General features: G+C 39.0%; 1 protein-coding gene and 1 pseudogene across 1 annotated transcript in view; one reads left to right on the forward strand and one right to left on the reverse strand.

The window, feature by feature from the left end:
- Positions 1-17,398, forward strand: part of Kcnd2 (potassium voltage-gated channel subfamily D member 2) — a 507,546-nt gene that overhangs the window by 416,290 nt on the left and 73,858 nt on the right.
- The window catches only part of LOC134486690 (tubulin beta chain-like), a 61,027-nt pseudogene that overhangs the window by 1,001 nt on the left and 42,628 nt on the right, over positions 1-17,398 (reverse strand).

Raw genomic sequence — 17,398 nt, forward strand, 5'->3', positions numbered from 1 at the left:
ACGTCCCTTCTTCCAAGCCCTTTATTTAGGTTGCCAGCAGAAGGCATCTGGCCCAGATTAAAGGTGGCCCTTCTCACCTCAAACGATTTACCTATGAAAATTCCGTCACAGATGAGCCCAACCACTTCTGTTCTAGTTCATTCCTGATGTATTAAATTGACAACCAAGAATAGTCATCCCAGTTGTGAGTCAGCTAGCTCACAACCATCTGTAATTCTGACATCAGCGGACCCAATATCTCTGACCTAAGCATGCAGCTACTCATGTGCGCACATCCACTTGAAGATACATACACGTTCACATTATTATAAATAAAAACAAATCAATTTTAAAAACTTGAAATGGATGTAACTGTGTCAAAACGTACTTAAAGTTTTCTTGATCAGTAAGCTTAGATTTCACCTATGTTGTTTGGGTCTAGTTTATACACAGTCGTGTATAATTTATTCCTGTGGGAAGAAGAGAAATAGCAGGGTTTATCACAATGGGGTAGGTCCAACATCATTAAAAATTAAAACTGTAACAACATTCTGAAAATGACCTTAATTGGATGGAATGAATAAAGAAACTCAGCTGCCCCTTACAGTTGGTGTTTCAATGGCTCAACTTCAAATGCCCTGCCCAGCCAAATTCTAATTTCACTTCTTCCCAGTGAAGGTAGGAAACTGGACACAGGATACATGTGTAGGTAGAAGAACACTGAGACATCATCAGGCAAGATGTCTAGAGACAGAGTAATCTTTCCCACAGCTTTCAAGGTCATTCTTTTTAGCATAGTCTCATTATTGGATTTCCTGTCTTAAGTTCTTAGTAGGGAATTTTTAGTTTGTAACGGATGTCTTTCTTTTCCAGGACAGAGAACCATAGACAACTGGAGGAATGATCCCTGTGTATGTTTCATTGTGGGACTGAATTCCCAGCAATAGCCCAGCCATAGATTCATGAATAAAAGAAATGAGAGCAGGTTTCAAAATGTGGGCAGGACATAGATGAAGGGCATCTTGGGGATCTAGACAAGACCTTTGCTGATTGACTCGTTCTTAAGTAAAAATAATCATGCATTTCTTTGAACGATTGGTGGCACTGTCAAAAAGTAAAAGGACATGAGTTCTACCTTTGTGACTAGCATGGGACCTGATAGAACCACTTTTTATTTCTGCTATTTAGCTAAACTACAAAGGGGCAATGATCACATTATTTAAATCAAAGTTTCATTTGGGAGAACATAGGGAAATGTTCTGCATCAAAAACAAACTTTAAAGATGTTTAGAAATTATTCATAAAGCAATAATTACGCATTTGCTATGTAGCAAGTATCAAGGCTGCATACACATTAAAAATGTAAATTTCTAACATCAAGGTCTCATGATCATGAGGGTTTACAGAGCAACCAGTGGATACAACTGAAGTGGTACACTTGGGGAATAAGGAAAATAGAGCAATGAGACTTGCTAGGGGAAAGTTTGTAAGTTGCTAGACGGTTCCCGCAACAGACAATTTGAAAGAAAGATGGGGAGGGTGGTTTGGTGAATAAAAGTCCAGCTGCTCAATATGAGGACTTGAGTCCTATCCCCACATTCGTGTTAAAAAATAAAATAAAAGGCTGTCATGGTCTCCATGGTGCTATAACCCCAGTTCTGTGGCAGATAGAGACAGTCTGTCCCACCATGCTAGTCAAAATGGTGAGCCCAGCTTCAACAAAAGACTCTGGGTTTAGGGAGTAACAGTAAAAGTGCAGAGAACACAGAGTCTTTGTCTATGGTCTGTGCATGTAGATGGATGCGCACACACACACACACACACACACACACACACACACGAACAATTGATGTCACTTTCTGATGTGTATCTACTGTGACCTACATTTAACCGTGTCTGCAAAGCATGCATATGGACTTCTATGTTGTTTCCCTGCCCGCCCCCTACCCCCCCGTGCTTCTGTATTGACAGTGCTCAGAAAACGTTCGTTGTTAGCAAGCAAGGTGCTGCCCTCTTCCCATACCTTTTGTTTTGCTTTACTACGGAAAAGGCAGGAGTGTGCGCTCTTTTAATAGCGAGTGGTGCTGGACCATTTTTCCAAATTGTAATATGATCCCAGGATTCAGGATCTTTAATCTTATCGGTGAGGAGAAAGCTGCTTGACATTTTCTTACAAATTGTCAAACACATCCGCAGTTACATAGATTCAGCCGGCATTTGACTGAAACGATACAACACATTCAACAAGAAACATTCTGTTCGTGGCTGCAGAGAGTAACAGACACATAGATCTGCATTCGCTGGACTATAGAGCAATGAAATTTCCATGGAAAATAAATTGACTACTTCAATCATAGTTTATAATTCATTAAATTCTCCAATACTAATTCAAGAAATGGTCCTAGAGACTGCCCAGCAGCTTATGATGTAAGAACTTATTGAGTGAGGTTATTTACTGACTGTGATAGAAAAAATGGAAACCATATATACTTTCAATCTGATAGATGACTTTATGTAAAAGATTTCATAAGGCTAATATATTGCATATGTAACGTCTATCCAAATAGCTCCATACAGTGGAATACCATGCAGTGGTTAAGAAGAATGAGACCATATATTATGCACTTAACAATATGTCTAGTGAAATAGCAAAGTACATAATTTTAATAGTAAGTGGTTATTCGTGAAGAAAGATGGCTACAGAGATATAAATATGAATATAGATAGGCATGCACAGTGTTTGTACAATGCAATTCTGTCTATGAATAAACTACCCCTAATATACAAAAGAATAATCACTGTAGAATTAGAGAAGGAAGTAAAACACGGCCGTTTATTCCTGCTGTATTAGTAACCTTAATTATTGCTGTGGCAAGACCCATGACTTCGTCAATGGCAGGAGTAAGGCTCGTGGTTTACAGTCCGCTGAGGGCAGGGACGACCAAGGGAGCTCTAGCTTGTCCCTGTGGAATAAGCTGTATTATAACTGCAGTCCAGAAGCAAGAGTAAACTCTTATGCCCGGCTCATTTCTTTTCTTTTTAATTCAGTCCAGGACCCCGACTAGTCCACATTCCCATACACGTTCATGTCAGGTATTCATTCCTCAGTGAAATGTCTGTGTAGAACTCCTCCCAGCATACACAGAAGATCTGTGAGCTAGGTTTCTCTAAGCCCCATGAAGTTAAAACATTACCCAACATGGAAGATGAAACATTACCCAAACTTTGTCATTTTTGAACAGATATTGCATGTATATATTGTCCATCCAGGATCTCTTTAAGGATTTAACAAAACACCTGAAGCGTAATTTTCTCTCCAACAGTACTTTTAATAATTGTCTTGATTTTTTTTCCCATAAATACACAAGGGCTGTGATGTTAATCTAGTTCCATAAATATGTGAGGAAAAGTTAAGGGTTTTTGAGAAGGAGGGTTTTTTTTTCTTATTCCTTAAATTAGTTTCTCCCCTAGGAAGTAAATAACCTTAAATTATTTTACTCCAAAAGAGGCAGCATCAGCTATAAAAAAGGATGAATCTGATATTTGATAGCTTAAATGAGGCATAATAATCAAAGAACAAACTTTTGAAAGGAAGAATGTGTGAGATACTGGATCCTTGGGACAGCAGCAGTAATTTACACACCATTACTCATTCAGGGTTGCATCCCTAATTACTGCTTGGGAAAAAAAATAATTATTATACTGTAGCAATGACTCCTTTCATCAAAAAGAGAAACAGTGCTGACATAGGAATATATTAAGAAAGTGTAACTCTAGTTCGTTGATGAAGTTGTTTATAGACAGGATTTAGGGGAAACTTATTAAGAACAAAGATGTATTTGTAAAGGGGCTGTGTCATGTACACAAAACTGTGGATTAATTCTTGAAAAATGGGCATAAGCGAAGCACATTTAAAATTTGTTTCTAGGTATTTTTTAACCTACTGTCTTTCTCAGACATCTTTCTTAACAGTTTTTGTTCTTTTGAGGCTTTGTGTGTGTGTGTGTGTGTGTGTGTGTGTGTGTGTGTGTGTGTGTGTGTGCCTGGCTGTCCTTGAACTCACTCTGTAAACCAGGCTGCCTTTGAACTCAGAGATCTACCTGCTTTTGCCTCCCTAGGGATGGGATTAAAGTTGTGTACCATCATGCCCATCTCAGACATATTTTTAGTATACCTTTACAAACTAAGAGACATCAACAGCAAAAAAGCTAATTAAGAAATGGGTATGATGACTCCAGCTGCATAGGGAGCAGAGGATGGCCTTGTTGGGCACCAATGGGAGGAAAAGCCCTTGGTCCTGCCAAGGCTGGACCCCCCAGTGTAGCGAAATGTTGGGGGGTGGGAAGAGGGGTGGTTTGGTAGGGGAACACCCATATAGAAGAAGGGGAGGAGAATAGGGTAGAGGGCTTATGTCTGGGAAACCGGAAAAGGGAATACTATTTGAAATGTAAAATTTAAAAATCCAATAAAAAATAAAAAATAAAAATGATGAAAAAAAGAAATGGATATGAATAGAATTAATGAAAAGAAAGCATCCAAATTCTCAATGCATAATTAAAGAAGTGTTCAGCCTCATAGATCAAGGAAAGAAAACCAAAACTGAAATATCACCCCACTCCTGTGAGAATTCCCATCACCAAGGGCAAAAGATGTTAACTGTCCATGAGGATGTAGAGAAAGGCAATACAGCACCCAGTGGATAAAAATGTAAGTAAGTATTACCATAGAGGGTTGCAAAAACATAGGTACAATCCTAGTCCTGGGCATACCACTAAAGGAATAAGACCAGTAGAAAGTCAAAGAGAAATCTTTACACTCATACTCACTGCTACACCGTCCACACCAACTACAAAAGGAAACAGCCCCTCCCAATAAAGAGCTTTTAAAATACTAAATGGGAGACTCGTCACCCAAACAAACAAAAGAAATCATGCCATTTGCAACAATAGTGCTGGAACGTGAAATCACCGTTAAGAGAAAGGAGCCAACAAAAAAGGAAGTCCTGCAGGATCCCCCTCACTGTGGGCGAACAAAGTTCTCAGAGTGAAGAGCAGAAGCTCCAGCCATAGGGCAGCAGGAAAAGAAAAGGTTGACCAGTAGTTTCTAAGCCATGGTTGGTTAGCAACTGGCATTCTCCACTGTGAGCTGTGCTGTACAGTGAAGAGAAAGAGCAGTCATGCAGTTACTATCTCAAAAATCAGAGGAAATGGATTTTGTCCTTTATTATAGGTGAATAGTATTCCATTGAGGTGGCAGTGTTTATGGATGCAGAAATAGCAAATAATATATACATATCAATATATAATACAATAAAATCTACAGTTTTGAAGTTCTATATCTTTTACATATAAAAGTGAAATTAATATAAACCTGGAAGGGCTAATGTGGGTTAAACTACTGAATCATACACTTAAATTTGATTAATATTGTAAATTAATACAATATTCGATTTACCACAGATGATTTTTTTTCAAAATCTAGTGAAGGTCTGATAGGAAAGACTAACGGTAAGAAAAAGGGACCGCAGTTGCTGAAGTAATTGTCACATGCTAAACAAAATTATGCATCATTGTCTGTGTACATTTACAGATGTGAATATGAATATATATATATATATAAAATTCTATAGGCAATGAAAGAGCAAGAATCATGCTTTAAATGAATATAGTCAGGCCACAAATCTTAGTGCCATTTATTTGTTTGAAGTTGTGATTAGTTCTCATAAAAGTATTTCAACAAATTGTGGAATATTTAAACATGCTATTGATGGTTCATTTATGAAGTCTCTACATTTTATGTAATTCCAAAGAAGTCCTATGCTAACACAAAAGCCTTTTTAAAGGATTCTGTGTTCTTGAACTATAACTGTATTATATGAATAGTATCTTCTAATAATCTAAGCTTGGCAAAATGTAGACATGTACATATAGACAGTATGGACGGAAGCATTTACATGCTTTGGATGACACACAGAACTACTTCTATTTCCGTGGACAAGGGGACTTGGGAATTTTACCAGATGAAGCATAGAAGACCATTTCCTCTCTAAAGGAAGTTTTCTAAAGAAAATGTTTGAATATGAAATAGTAGAATTGGATCTTTTATTGGACCTTTAAAATACACAGAGCTTAAGATTAAGATGTAAAATTCATATTCAGAAATATCTCCATAATATACCTCAAAGAGGTCATGAAAAATAAAATAATTCTTATAATGGGTGGGAGAGCTGTGAGGTGAGCATTGGAGTGTTGTTTACCTACAGTGTGTGTTCCCACTTCAAAAGTTGCTTTTCCACATGCAGTTGTGTTACACATGGACTAATTATCCTAATTATACAGTGGCTCCTGGATGTGTTTTTCAGTCTTCTTTCTCCTTTTACCTTATGCAAAATGATTGTTCCTGTGAACAGCTCCTTTGCCTCTCCTGTTCGCCCTAGGGGAGCTCCCTTGCAGAACTGGAGGGTGCAAAAAGCAAACAAAAAACAACAACAACGACAACAACAATCTGGCAGACTCCTCATGAAATGTGATCTTTTATCTACTTCTTTTTCCCAGGGACCCACCCAGCTGAGAGGAGGGCAAGCCTCTGAGCCACACATGCAAATGCAGTCCCGAGAAAACTTCTTTTCTGCCGAAACAGCAAGGGGAAATTGCTTTCTAACAGAGCCTGCTCAGAGGGTGGAAAGTCATTCTGCTTTTTGAGAGGTTTTCATGTATGAGAAATAAACAGCTGTAGCCATGGAGCAAAAAGAGACATTATTATTGGTCCAGATAGACATCGAGAGGAAGTTCAGGGCCATGCAGCATTGCTGCTAATTCTGGGAATATTGTTCATCACAAAGATTCAGAAGTTGTTTCGTAAAAATGTAGTCAATAACAGGAAAGAATAGTTCAAGCCTGAGCTTTTCCTTTTGTTTTCTTTTATTTTTTTTAACAGTCAGGTTCCTTCCCTTCTACGAGATGTGAAAACCGTCATTTCTATGCTACGTGTATAGCAAAATCCCCTTTGTGGATATAGTCATCATGTGGGCTGTACCTGACTTTTGAAAAGTATAAGATTTTTATTTTATGTTCATTTCTTGGGTATGTGATTTCTCTTGTGAGTGATTTTAGATAATGTATAGAATTGTGCAGACTTTTTTGTTACCTGGGTATCTTAGCTAGGGTTTTACTGCTGTGGACAGACACCATGACTAAGATAATTCTTAGAAGGACAATGTTTAATTGGAGCTGGCTTACTGGCTCAGAGGTTTAGTCCATTATTATCAAGACAGGAGCATGGGAGTGTCCAGGCAGATATGGTACAGGAGGAGCTGAAAGTTCTACATCTTCATCTGGAGGCTGCTAGGAAAAGACTGGCTTCCAGGCAGCTAGAACAAGACTGGCTTCCAGGCAGCTAGAACAAGACTGGCTTCCAGGCAGCTAGAACAAGACTGGCTTCCAGGCAGCTAGAACATGACTGGCTTCCAGGCAGCTAGAATAAGACTGGCTTCCAGGCAGCTAGGATAAGGGTCTTAAAGCCTACATCCACAGTGACATACTTCCCTCAACAAGGCCACATCTACTTCAACAAGGCCATACCTCCAAAGAGTGCCACTCCTTGAGCCAAGCATATTCAAACTACCACACTGGGTTTATATACTAATGGAACAGTTCTTAAGGATCTTTTTGATAATGTTCTTTCAGTTTCTGTTGTGATTTGAAGAAGTCACCTAGTCCCTGGTTGATGGCACTGTTTGGAGAGGTTTTGGATCCTCTAATAAGTAAAGTTCTCTTGAACAAAGTATGTCACTAGGGGCATACTTTTTTTTGAGGTTTTAGAGCATTACCACACTGTCTATTCCCTCTTTCCCATGTGTGACTGAAATATGATTATTTGTCTTCTTGCTATCTTCCTGGTCTTTACTGCCATGCGTTTCCTATGTTTATGGACTTCCCCTTTAAAACCGTAAGCCAAAATAAAGTCCTCTCTTAAGTTGCTTTTGATTATGGTATTTTATCGCAGCAACAAAGAAGTAACTAAGACAACACTCATGGAAGTAAGAGAAGCTAACCGACGGGAGAACTGGTCAACTGAAACCTTATCCATATTTACTAGAGTATTATCAGTATGGTAGTCATGCTGACCTGAAGAAGAAAATGGTACAAGTCCTTAAGATTTCACATAAAAACAATGATGGTAGTTGCAGTTCCCAACTACATGAGGCACTCAGTCCACCTCATCCCCGTACCTCCAGCATCTAAATTGGCACTGGTACTTATACCCTTTTAAAAGTCAGTGCACACCACCATACAGAATAAACCATAAGGAAGGAAAATGGTGGAGAGATTTTAATGTTTTTTTTTGTTTTGTTTTGTTTTGTTTTTTTCGGAGCTGGGGACCGAACCCAGGGCCTTGTGCTTGCTAGGCAAGTGCTCTACCACTGAGCTAAATCCCCAACCCCGATTTTATTGTTTTAATCAAATAGGTTTAACCTGGCAAATGAGAGGAGGGATGAAGGGATAAGGAGACTGTCTAGTGGGTGACATAACAGTTTGGTATAAGTAGTAAGCAATTGAGATGTGTGAATTGAAATTAAGATTATTTTAAATAACCTGATTTGGGGAGGAATCACAGAGAATGAACTTTTTAAAATTGGGTAGGTTTCTTTGTTTCCCTCATGGCTCTGTTTTCATCTGTAAGAACATGTATGATAGCTCTAGAAGCTGTGCCTTTAGGATAAATGGCTCTAGGGTTTAATACATCCCATAATAGAGATGGTAACAGAGAGCCCACCACCCATCCACCCCTGCTCCGAACTCAGTCTTAACCTTGACTGTGAGTCATCACAGCCCCTGCAGATGATCCGACTACATGGTCCTGACCTTAATCCCACAAACACGGGGCTATCAAAGGCACCACCTGGACAGAGTGTTTGTGTGGAATTATGTCCCATATTTAAATTCTGGATATACAATAGTAGAAAATGACTGGCAAATGCATGGTTGCTTCACACATTTACATTGCAATTGTGAAAGTTTTCTTTGATTAAAATGCTATGTTATACTGTTGATTGCATACCGTGACAAAAAATAGTAAGTAAATTTGCAACTGGCCCTGTACATTAGTCCGATGAGTCATTTAAACAGAAACCTAATTTCTGCCAGGCAAGAGTAACAAGAAAGATTGTGTTTGAATTGCTCCTGTGACCAAGAGGAAAATTCGTCTTCTGTATAGAATAAGTAAATTTGGAGTGGGGGAGATACTGTGGGCGGTCAGAGGGGTTGTTGTGCATTAATGTCCTATAAAAGACTTCTACACTTAAACTAATGGAAGCTCTGATAGCTATTTTTAATATACTGTGCGAATTCTACTGTTTCTTTTAACCTGGTAATCAATGTTCAAATGGAAAGGGATTGCCTACTCTCTCCAATAGTTCTGAAGTCTTTCAGTTAAAAAGAGCAACCACTGTCCAATAATCCTTCTAAATAAATGTATATATCCTCCCCCCTCTTAAATTTCAAAAGAGGAATGTTTATCTTGAAAAAGAAAAGAGAGAGCAAGTCCTTCTAACTTAAAAAACATTTTTTTCTCTAAATGAAACAAAAGGAGATGTGAAAAGGAATTTGCAATCACGAATGGATCATTTATCCCCTTACAGTCTGACCTCTGCTTCCTTTCCAGCTGGTTGAGTTTCAATAGAAGTAACTTTGATGTTAAGTTTGTTTAGTCCTAATTTGCTATAAAAAATAAACTGTGTAACTATTACTGATTAGGATAGAGCTCCTAGGACGCCATGAAAACCCAATAGTATGCAAATATACACATGCATATCATATGAAGCAAGGTTGCTTATACTCTCCAGTACTGATTTAGTATGACATCACTAAAAACTATCACCAAGAATGCGTTGTGCTGTGCTCTGTAATTTTAATTGCAGAATACAGTGCACTTGGGTTTGATTTAATGATTTATTTATTTAAAAAAAATGTACATCTCTTTCATAGCTTTTCCCCATAGCCATTTTACCAGGAACCCAGCCAATATGTTGTACCTGCTCCTGGAACTCTCCCTCCTGCTGGGTTGTTGTATCCAACTCTGTTATGATAGCTTTAATTTCATCATATTAAAATTATTGTGTCATGTTGGGTTGTTATGTCTTAGAAGACTGATCCTTTCTAATGAGAGACAGAGAGGGCGTGCACCCAGAGGGAAGGGAAGGGGTAAGGAATTGTGAAGAAGAGAGGGAGGGGAAATTGTAACACAGATATGTTGTATGAGAAAAGAATCTGTTTTCAATAAATGGGACAAAAAGTGGAGAAAAAAGAAAAGCCAATTTTTATAAAGCATTGACTAATCTTGGTTGTCAACATGACAGACTTGGGAAGAGGCAACTTCGACTAAAGAATTGGGTTCATCCGATTGGCTATGGACATGACTGTGAGGCATTTTCTTGATTGTTGATAGATATAGGAATACTTAGACCAGGGTGATTGCATCCCTTAGCAGCATGGGCTGTACAAGAAAATGTGGTTAAACATGAGCTGGGAAGCAAGCCAGAAAGCACTATTTCTCCATGAGCCTTGAAATCTTGTCTTGGACTCCCTCAAAAATAGACAGTAACCCATAAACCAGACAAACCCTTTCCCACCCACCTCATCCAACCCTACACAAAAAAAGGAAAAGGAAAGGAAGAAAGCCAGCAGTAACTGTAACATCTTAAAAACATTGCCTTGTGTGGGAAAATGATTCACATGATTTACAGCAGATTGAGTTTCTGTCTTTGCATTTTATTTTTCTTTTGAAATCATTTTTAATAGGCTCTTTGACAATATTACAAGTGGAGGGATATGGTCTGTATCTTTCTTTTCTTTTTGCTTTTTTAAATGTGTGTGAGAGAAAGAGATGTTAATTTAATTGTAGCACTTTTTCTTTTCCTTTCAACCTTCCCTACTTTTCTTCAAATTAATGGCCTGTTTTTCGCTGTTTTTGCACCTGTATTTGTGTGTGTGTGTGTGTGTGTGTGTGTGTGTGTGTGTGTGTGTGTGTGTGTGTGTGTATTCCTATATAGAACCTGTTAAGGTTATATAACATTACCTTTATGTATGCCTTCAAGGATGACTGAAGTCAATCGCTGTGCTCTTCCCAGGAGACAAAACATTTCCTCTGCTCCAAGATTTTCTTGGTTGCCTATCATTCTGTGACTAGGGTTGAGGCCTCATTAACTTTTCTCCATCCAGTTTGGCATGATCATTGAAGTCATTTTTGTTCAGTTCATATTGGCTCAGTCCTGTTGGTCAGACGTTATGTTTAGAGGTTCTGATATTCCTAAGAAACATAGACTCAAGGAAACTCCATGATCCTTACTTTTAAAGATGAATGCACACAAGGGACATGTTGGAATCTAAATTGCAAGAGTGTGTAGTAGATGTAAAGAAAAGAGTTTCCTTTCCAAATCTTTGACCGGGATATCTTCATTGTTCTTAGAGAGAAAACAAAACAAAACAGCAGCAACAACAAACAGCTCTGTGCTTTGCATCAAAAAGCAGCTTAAAGAAAGTTAAAGGACAAAACCACAAAATATTCTAAATTACCAGTTATCATAATGGTCATGGACTTCTAAAACTCAGAATAATAAACATGCACATGTAAGAGACAGAAAGGCCCAGGTCTGTGAGGAGTTCGCTGTATGTGCCTCTCCAATTCATTGCTCTTATCTATGGACATCTGGAAAATACAATTTGATGAGACAGCAGACACTGGGACTAATGTTAACCTTTGACCCATTGTTCAGGACTTGCTGACAGAAGAATAAGGAGAAGCTGCCCCTTAGGCATGAGGGCTTTAAAATGTTCTCTGTAATGAAAGTATGCTTGCATAGTCTCAAGAGCATGGCTTCTGATACTTCAGTTAAAGGCAGGTAAGGCAAGTGCTGAACAGACATTGTGATAGGACACTTCCTTTCCTTCTAAAACACGGGAAATAAAATCAACATGTTCGAGATGCCCAACCTGTTCCACAGATGAACTACCATTTGTGTCATCAAGGAAGAGAAATCAAGAGAATTGTATACAAATGAACCTTGTCAAAGTAGTTCTCATTGCTTTCCGCCTCTGTGAATAAATATAGTTTATTGCACCGTTGCCTCCCTGCACAACAATTGTTAGTGTCTAAGTCTCTCTTCTTCTTTGGAACTTCATTTCATCATAAAACATATAGAAAATATATTGGGCTAAGTAGGTACTTTAGTCTACAAAACACTTGCCTTTCGAGTTTAAGGACCCGAATTTGATGCCCAGAATCCACACAGAAATCTCATGCACTTGTAATTCCAGCACTGGAAGGCAGAGACAGGAAGATTACTGTGGCTTGCTGGTCAGCAGCCTAGAGCCATTGGTGATCTCCAGGTCACCAAGAGACTCATTTCAAGAAAGGAAAAGTTAAAGAGTAAAATGATGCCTGTTAAAAGACACATGAACTTGTCTTCTGGTTTCTACATGATGTGCGTTCGCACACACACATACAATCACAAGCACATGCATGCACGCGCGCGCGCACACACCCCCACACACACACACACACACACACACACACACACACACACACACATCACATCACATCACATTAAATTCATTTGGTATGTTTTGCTTCTTAATCTGCTTATTGTTTAATTCCAAAGCCCACATGTAAACCCCTGAGAGAGTAGAGCAGTTTTGCTACAAGTGTATTTATCTTTTTGTTTGTAAACAGTGCTTGTCATAGTTGGTGTTGGTAAAAATCCAATGAATTTCAGAATATAATTGATGAAAAAATATAATCTTGCATTAAATGCACCCTAAGCATTTATAATGAGGACCCTTTTAATTAAGAAAATGTCTCTTTACAACAAAAGCCATTGTGTCAGAATTCTCTGCAAACTAAGCTGTGCCTATGTTTTAAGATTTTTCTCCAAGTGATAGATTAACCAGTGATTATAGGAGATTGTTCGTGACACAATTCAACATAATCTCTCTGTCTCCTTTCCCTCTAGTAACTGTGAATTCCAGCATGTGAATGCATGCTACTTATAACATGCAAGGAATGAAAATCTCCCTTGACGTAGCTCATAGGAAAAACAGTCTTCATCGTTTTGCTCATGTTATTTCTAAATGAAGAGGAAATTAGCCCTCAAAGTCCATTCACCTTTTACACCTCTGTCAACTGTGTAAAGAAAATGCTGCTTCTGCACCACATAATCCATGCAAAATGAGACCCAGGGCTAGGAAGGAACAGTGAGGTAAAACTTTTGCCTGATCCTCATATCTGACGCCTGCACATCTTCTTTAATGGACCGCAGAGTGACTGGTGATACTTTAGTTTATATAAAAGCTTTCAGGAAGGATGTTGAAGAAGTCCAGCCCCACCACTGTGTGACTTGTGGTTCTGAAGAGAATTAAACATGGCAACACCTAGAACTACTATATTTATAATCACCAATTCTTAAAGCTGGCTAAGTCCCCTGGTCCAGTGATGCAACAGGTTTCTGTAGCCTGGACCTATAGTTTTAAATATACAATCACACCTTAAACCTTTACCAAAACAATCCAAATGAATATCTTTGTATTATTTAATACATTTGTAAACGATTGTGATATACTTTATTGCAAAGCTTAATTCTAGTAAAGGTATAGAAGAAAGAAAAGATAGAATAGTGGGAAGGAAGGAAAAGATGGTAGGAAGGAGAGCAAGAGGGAGGGAGGGTGGGAGGGAGGAAAAATACAAAATAAAAGATACAAACCACAAAAAATGAAATAACACTCAAAGATAACTGTTATCTAATTAGCACAAACCAAGAACAGAGATCCCATATTTTATGATATGAAGACAGACTTTCAAGCAACTGTGCTAAAGGTGACTATGTGGATAAAGAAACTGAAGCCACACTCTTAGTTTTCTTCTATCCCCAAGTCTTTAATTCTCTGCCTCACTGAAGCCTTCCTGGGAACTCCAGTTACCAAGTTAGTGATGAGGTAACTCTCCTAAACCAGCCCATGTGTAGGTGCCCTCTTTGGAGATCAGGAAGTGTGTGGTGGGATGTTCAGGGCTACAGTGGAAACAGCAAGCAAGCGAATACCTTAGAGCAGCAGGCTACATCGTGTGAAAAGTGTAACCCTGTCAGTCGTACTATTTCATTAGTTAAAATTTGTTCAGAGTCATCAATTTTAGTTTTTTGGTTCTTTTTTTTTTTTTTTTTTTTTTTCCGGAGCTGGGGACCGAACCCAGGGCCTTGCGCTTCCTAGGCAAGTGCTCTACCACTGAGCTAAATCCCCAACCCCATCAATTTTAGTTTTAAAAGATCAACAGACAGCCTAGTTTAATTAACAAAAGAGTTCCGGATCCATACCGCCTTGTAGGTACCAAGAGTTCTCTGGATCAGAAAACGTTTCTTGGTCATGATGTCAATGATAGAGCATTTAAAGGGGTGATAAAGTAGAGAATACCCTCGAATACGGTCATTATCATAAAAGAAACCATTGAGTAATTGCCAGAATAGCCCAATTTTGTTTATGAATGGGTACTTGATCGATTGATAATCGTGCCTTTCTTAGTTTCACGTTTCAAATGCACTGGACACTCAAGCACAATCACCTCTCTCAGCAATACCCAAGCACAATTTACCTTATACATACAACTTATGTTCCACGCTATCAGTGAACGTCTCAGTGCCTCGCGTTGAGTTAATTCCTCATTATTTACTAAGTTGCAAACCTGTATGTAGAGCATAAAACCGTTTTGCGACTTGCACCTTTTTTCTCTCTCAAATATTGTCAACAGCGTCTGTTCCTCCAGGATATAAAGGAGAAGGTGTTGTGCATGCCTGTGGACATTGTGGCAATAAAGGCAACATAAAATTAGTTAAGGAGGAAGAAGGGAAATTGGGAGGTTTTCTATACTGCTTTTCCTAATCTAAAAGAAATCACTGGAGCCATTTACTTTCCATTCTCTTTACGATAATTGACTCATACAACCCATCTCTTTTTCTTCAAATAGTGCTGCAATGATCAAACTAGATTGGATCTTTCTGTGGTTATATCTGCTTATTACAAGAACAATTATTCAAATAACAAATGGGAAAACCGCCCATAAGCATGCGCATCCAATCACCTATAAATGCTGCTGCTCCATTAGTAATTGCAGATAGTATTTCAAATATAGTCTGTACTTTTGCAAATAGCTTAGCATGTCAAATATTACGTTCTTGACTAGGCAAATAAAACCCAAAACGAATTCTGAAATAATGACGGAGGTAAGGACAGAATTATTATTAAATATCAATCACTCAAGACACTCAGGCTATGTTAACGGGGGGGGGCAAATTTGACAGGTTTTGATTGCGAGGGCATCATATCCATCGAGCATTATGTAATGAAATATTTTAATCTTGCATCCATATGAACGCTATTAGTTGTAATTCTAAGGGTGCTACTGGGGATGGGGCACCTTCAGAATTAAAATATGGATTAGAAAACCAGGATGAAGCAAAGAAGTGCAGGCTGACAGGAACCGGATGTAGATCTCTCCTGAGAGACACAGCCAGAATACAGCAAATACATAGGCTAATGCCAGCAGCAAACCACTGAACTGAGAACGGGACCTCCATTGAAGGAATCAGAGAAAGGACTGAAAGAGCTTAAAGGGTCTTGAGACCCCATATGAACAACAATGCCAACCAACCAGAGCTTCCAGGGACTAAGCCACTACCTAAAGACTATAAATGGACTGACCTTGGGCTCCAACTGCATAGGTAGCAATGAATAGCCTTGTAGGGGCACTAGTGGAAGGGGAAGCCCTTGGTCCTGCTAAGACTGAACCCCCAGTGAACGTGATTGTTGGGGGGAGGGCGGTAATGGGGGAGGATGGGGAGGGGAACATCCATATAGAAGGGGAGGGGGAGAGGTTAGAAGGATGTTGGCCCGGAAACCAGGAAAGGGAATAACAATGGAAGTGTAAATAAGAAATACCCAAGTTAATAAAGATGGGAAAAAAACAGGAATGAATAGAAAGCCTTATTATCTAGGATCAAAGATAAGTTCTACCAATTGAGAATGATCAGCATAAGGTTGGGGATTTAGCTCAGTGGTAGAGCGCTTGCCTAGCAAGCGCAAGGCCCTGGGTTCGGTCCCCAGCTCCGAAGAAAAAAAAAAAGCGAGAGAATGATCAGCATAGATGGTCAGCTTAGAATATTCATTGTGCGTCAAGTGCCTGCTCTTTTCTAATGACACTGATGTAAAAGACACATGCATTTTACTTAAAGAATTAGGCAGTATCATAGAGAAAGAATTTAGTTCTGATAAAAGAAGAAAACAGAACGGTAGGTCACTCTAGGAGCAGCAGACCGAGTGTGTACCACCTGCTCACTCAAAGAGAAGTCAGCCACTCAGGTGAGGACCACCCTTCATTTCCGCCTTCTAGATCAAGCCCAAAGTTTAGCCCAGTAGCCTAGGGCCATGCTGCTACATTTCTCTTTGAAACCACAGATGACATCAGACAATGCAGCTTTCAACTTGTGAGATAAGTCACAGGCAAACGAAGTCCAGACTAGAGTAGAAAAGTCTAGAAAACTAAGAGTAGAATAATTTAAGGTCAAATTAGCTTTGTGGCTTCAGTTTCATAGCAGTCATTGTAGATGCACAGAGATGCTGAGAAAAGAGAGGCCGGGGAGAGGGGTCTGAAATTATTTAAAAGAAGCAAGCACAAAGACCCTGAGCTCTCATGAACCATCTACTTCTTAGGTAGGGAGAGAGAGTAGTAAAGCATGCGAGTGTAGCCCCCATTCCCCTTGGTGGAAGAGGATCTTACACATAGCAAAGTATGCGGGCTTTGATTCCTTAGCTTCAAGATGATAAGGAAAGTCTATATACCTAGCTGCATGCATAAGAACTCTCCACTTTGGGAACCATTTGAAATTCTGCCAGAAGCTGTTAGAAATTCCCCTGAGCGCTGCAGGTGTAAAATTCTTCCGCATACAACTTCAAGCTCGCAGCAGAATCCTTACAGCAATCCAAGGATCCGGCTCTGGGTTGCATCCCTTCCTCATTTGCATCTTTAATTCCTTATAGTGATTCAAAGACAAATCTAAACTGCACACTGTATGGAGAGGACATTGTCAGCGTCATAGCGTCAGATCAATGTCTGTATCCTAATAACGTAAGGAACATCACAATTCAAAATACCAATTATCATTTAATCTGCATTCGCTTTGTAAGAGTAATTTGAATGAGTGTCCGGAGATTATGAGAAACACCCCCATGATTTTCTTTTTCATCTAAAAATATTGCAGTTTTTAAGCCAAATATAACTGAACTCCCCCTAAGAATTCAGCTTCTGCTTCTGCTCTATACAGCAGATATGAATATGCCCAAATTTGTTTGAACTGTGCGGGGAAGAGGGCAGATTAAAA

Source organism: Rattus norvegicus, chromosome 4, assembly GCF_021556685.1.
Source record: "Rattus norvegicus strain SHRSP/BbbUtx chromosome 4, alternate assembly SHRSP_T2T, whole genome shotgun sequence".
NCBI lineage: Eukaryota > Metazoa > Chordata > Mammalia > Rodentia > Muridae > Rattus > Rattus norvegicus.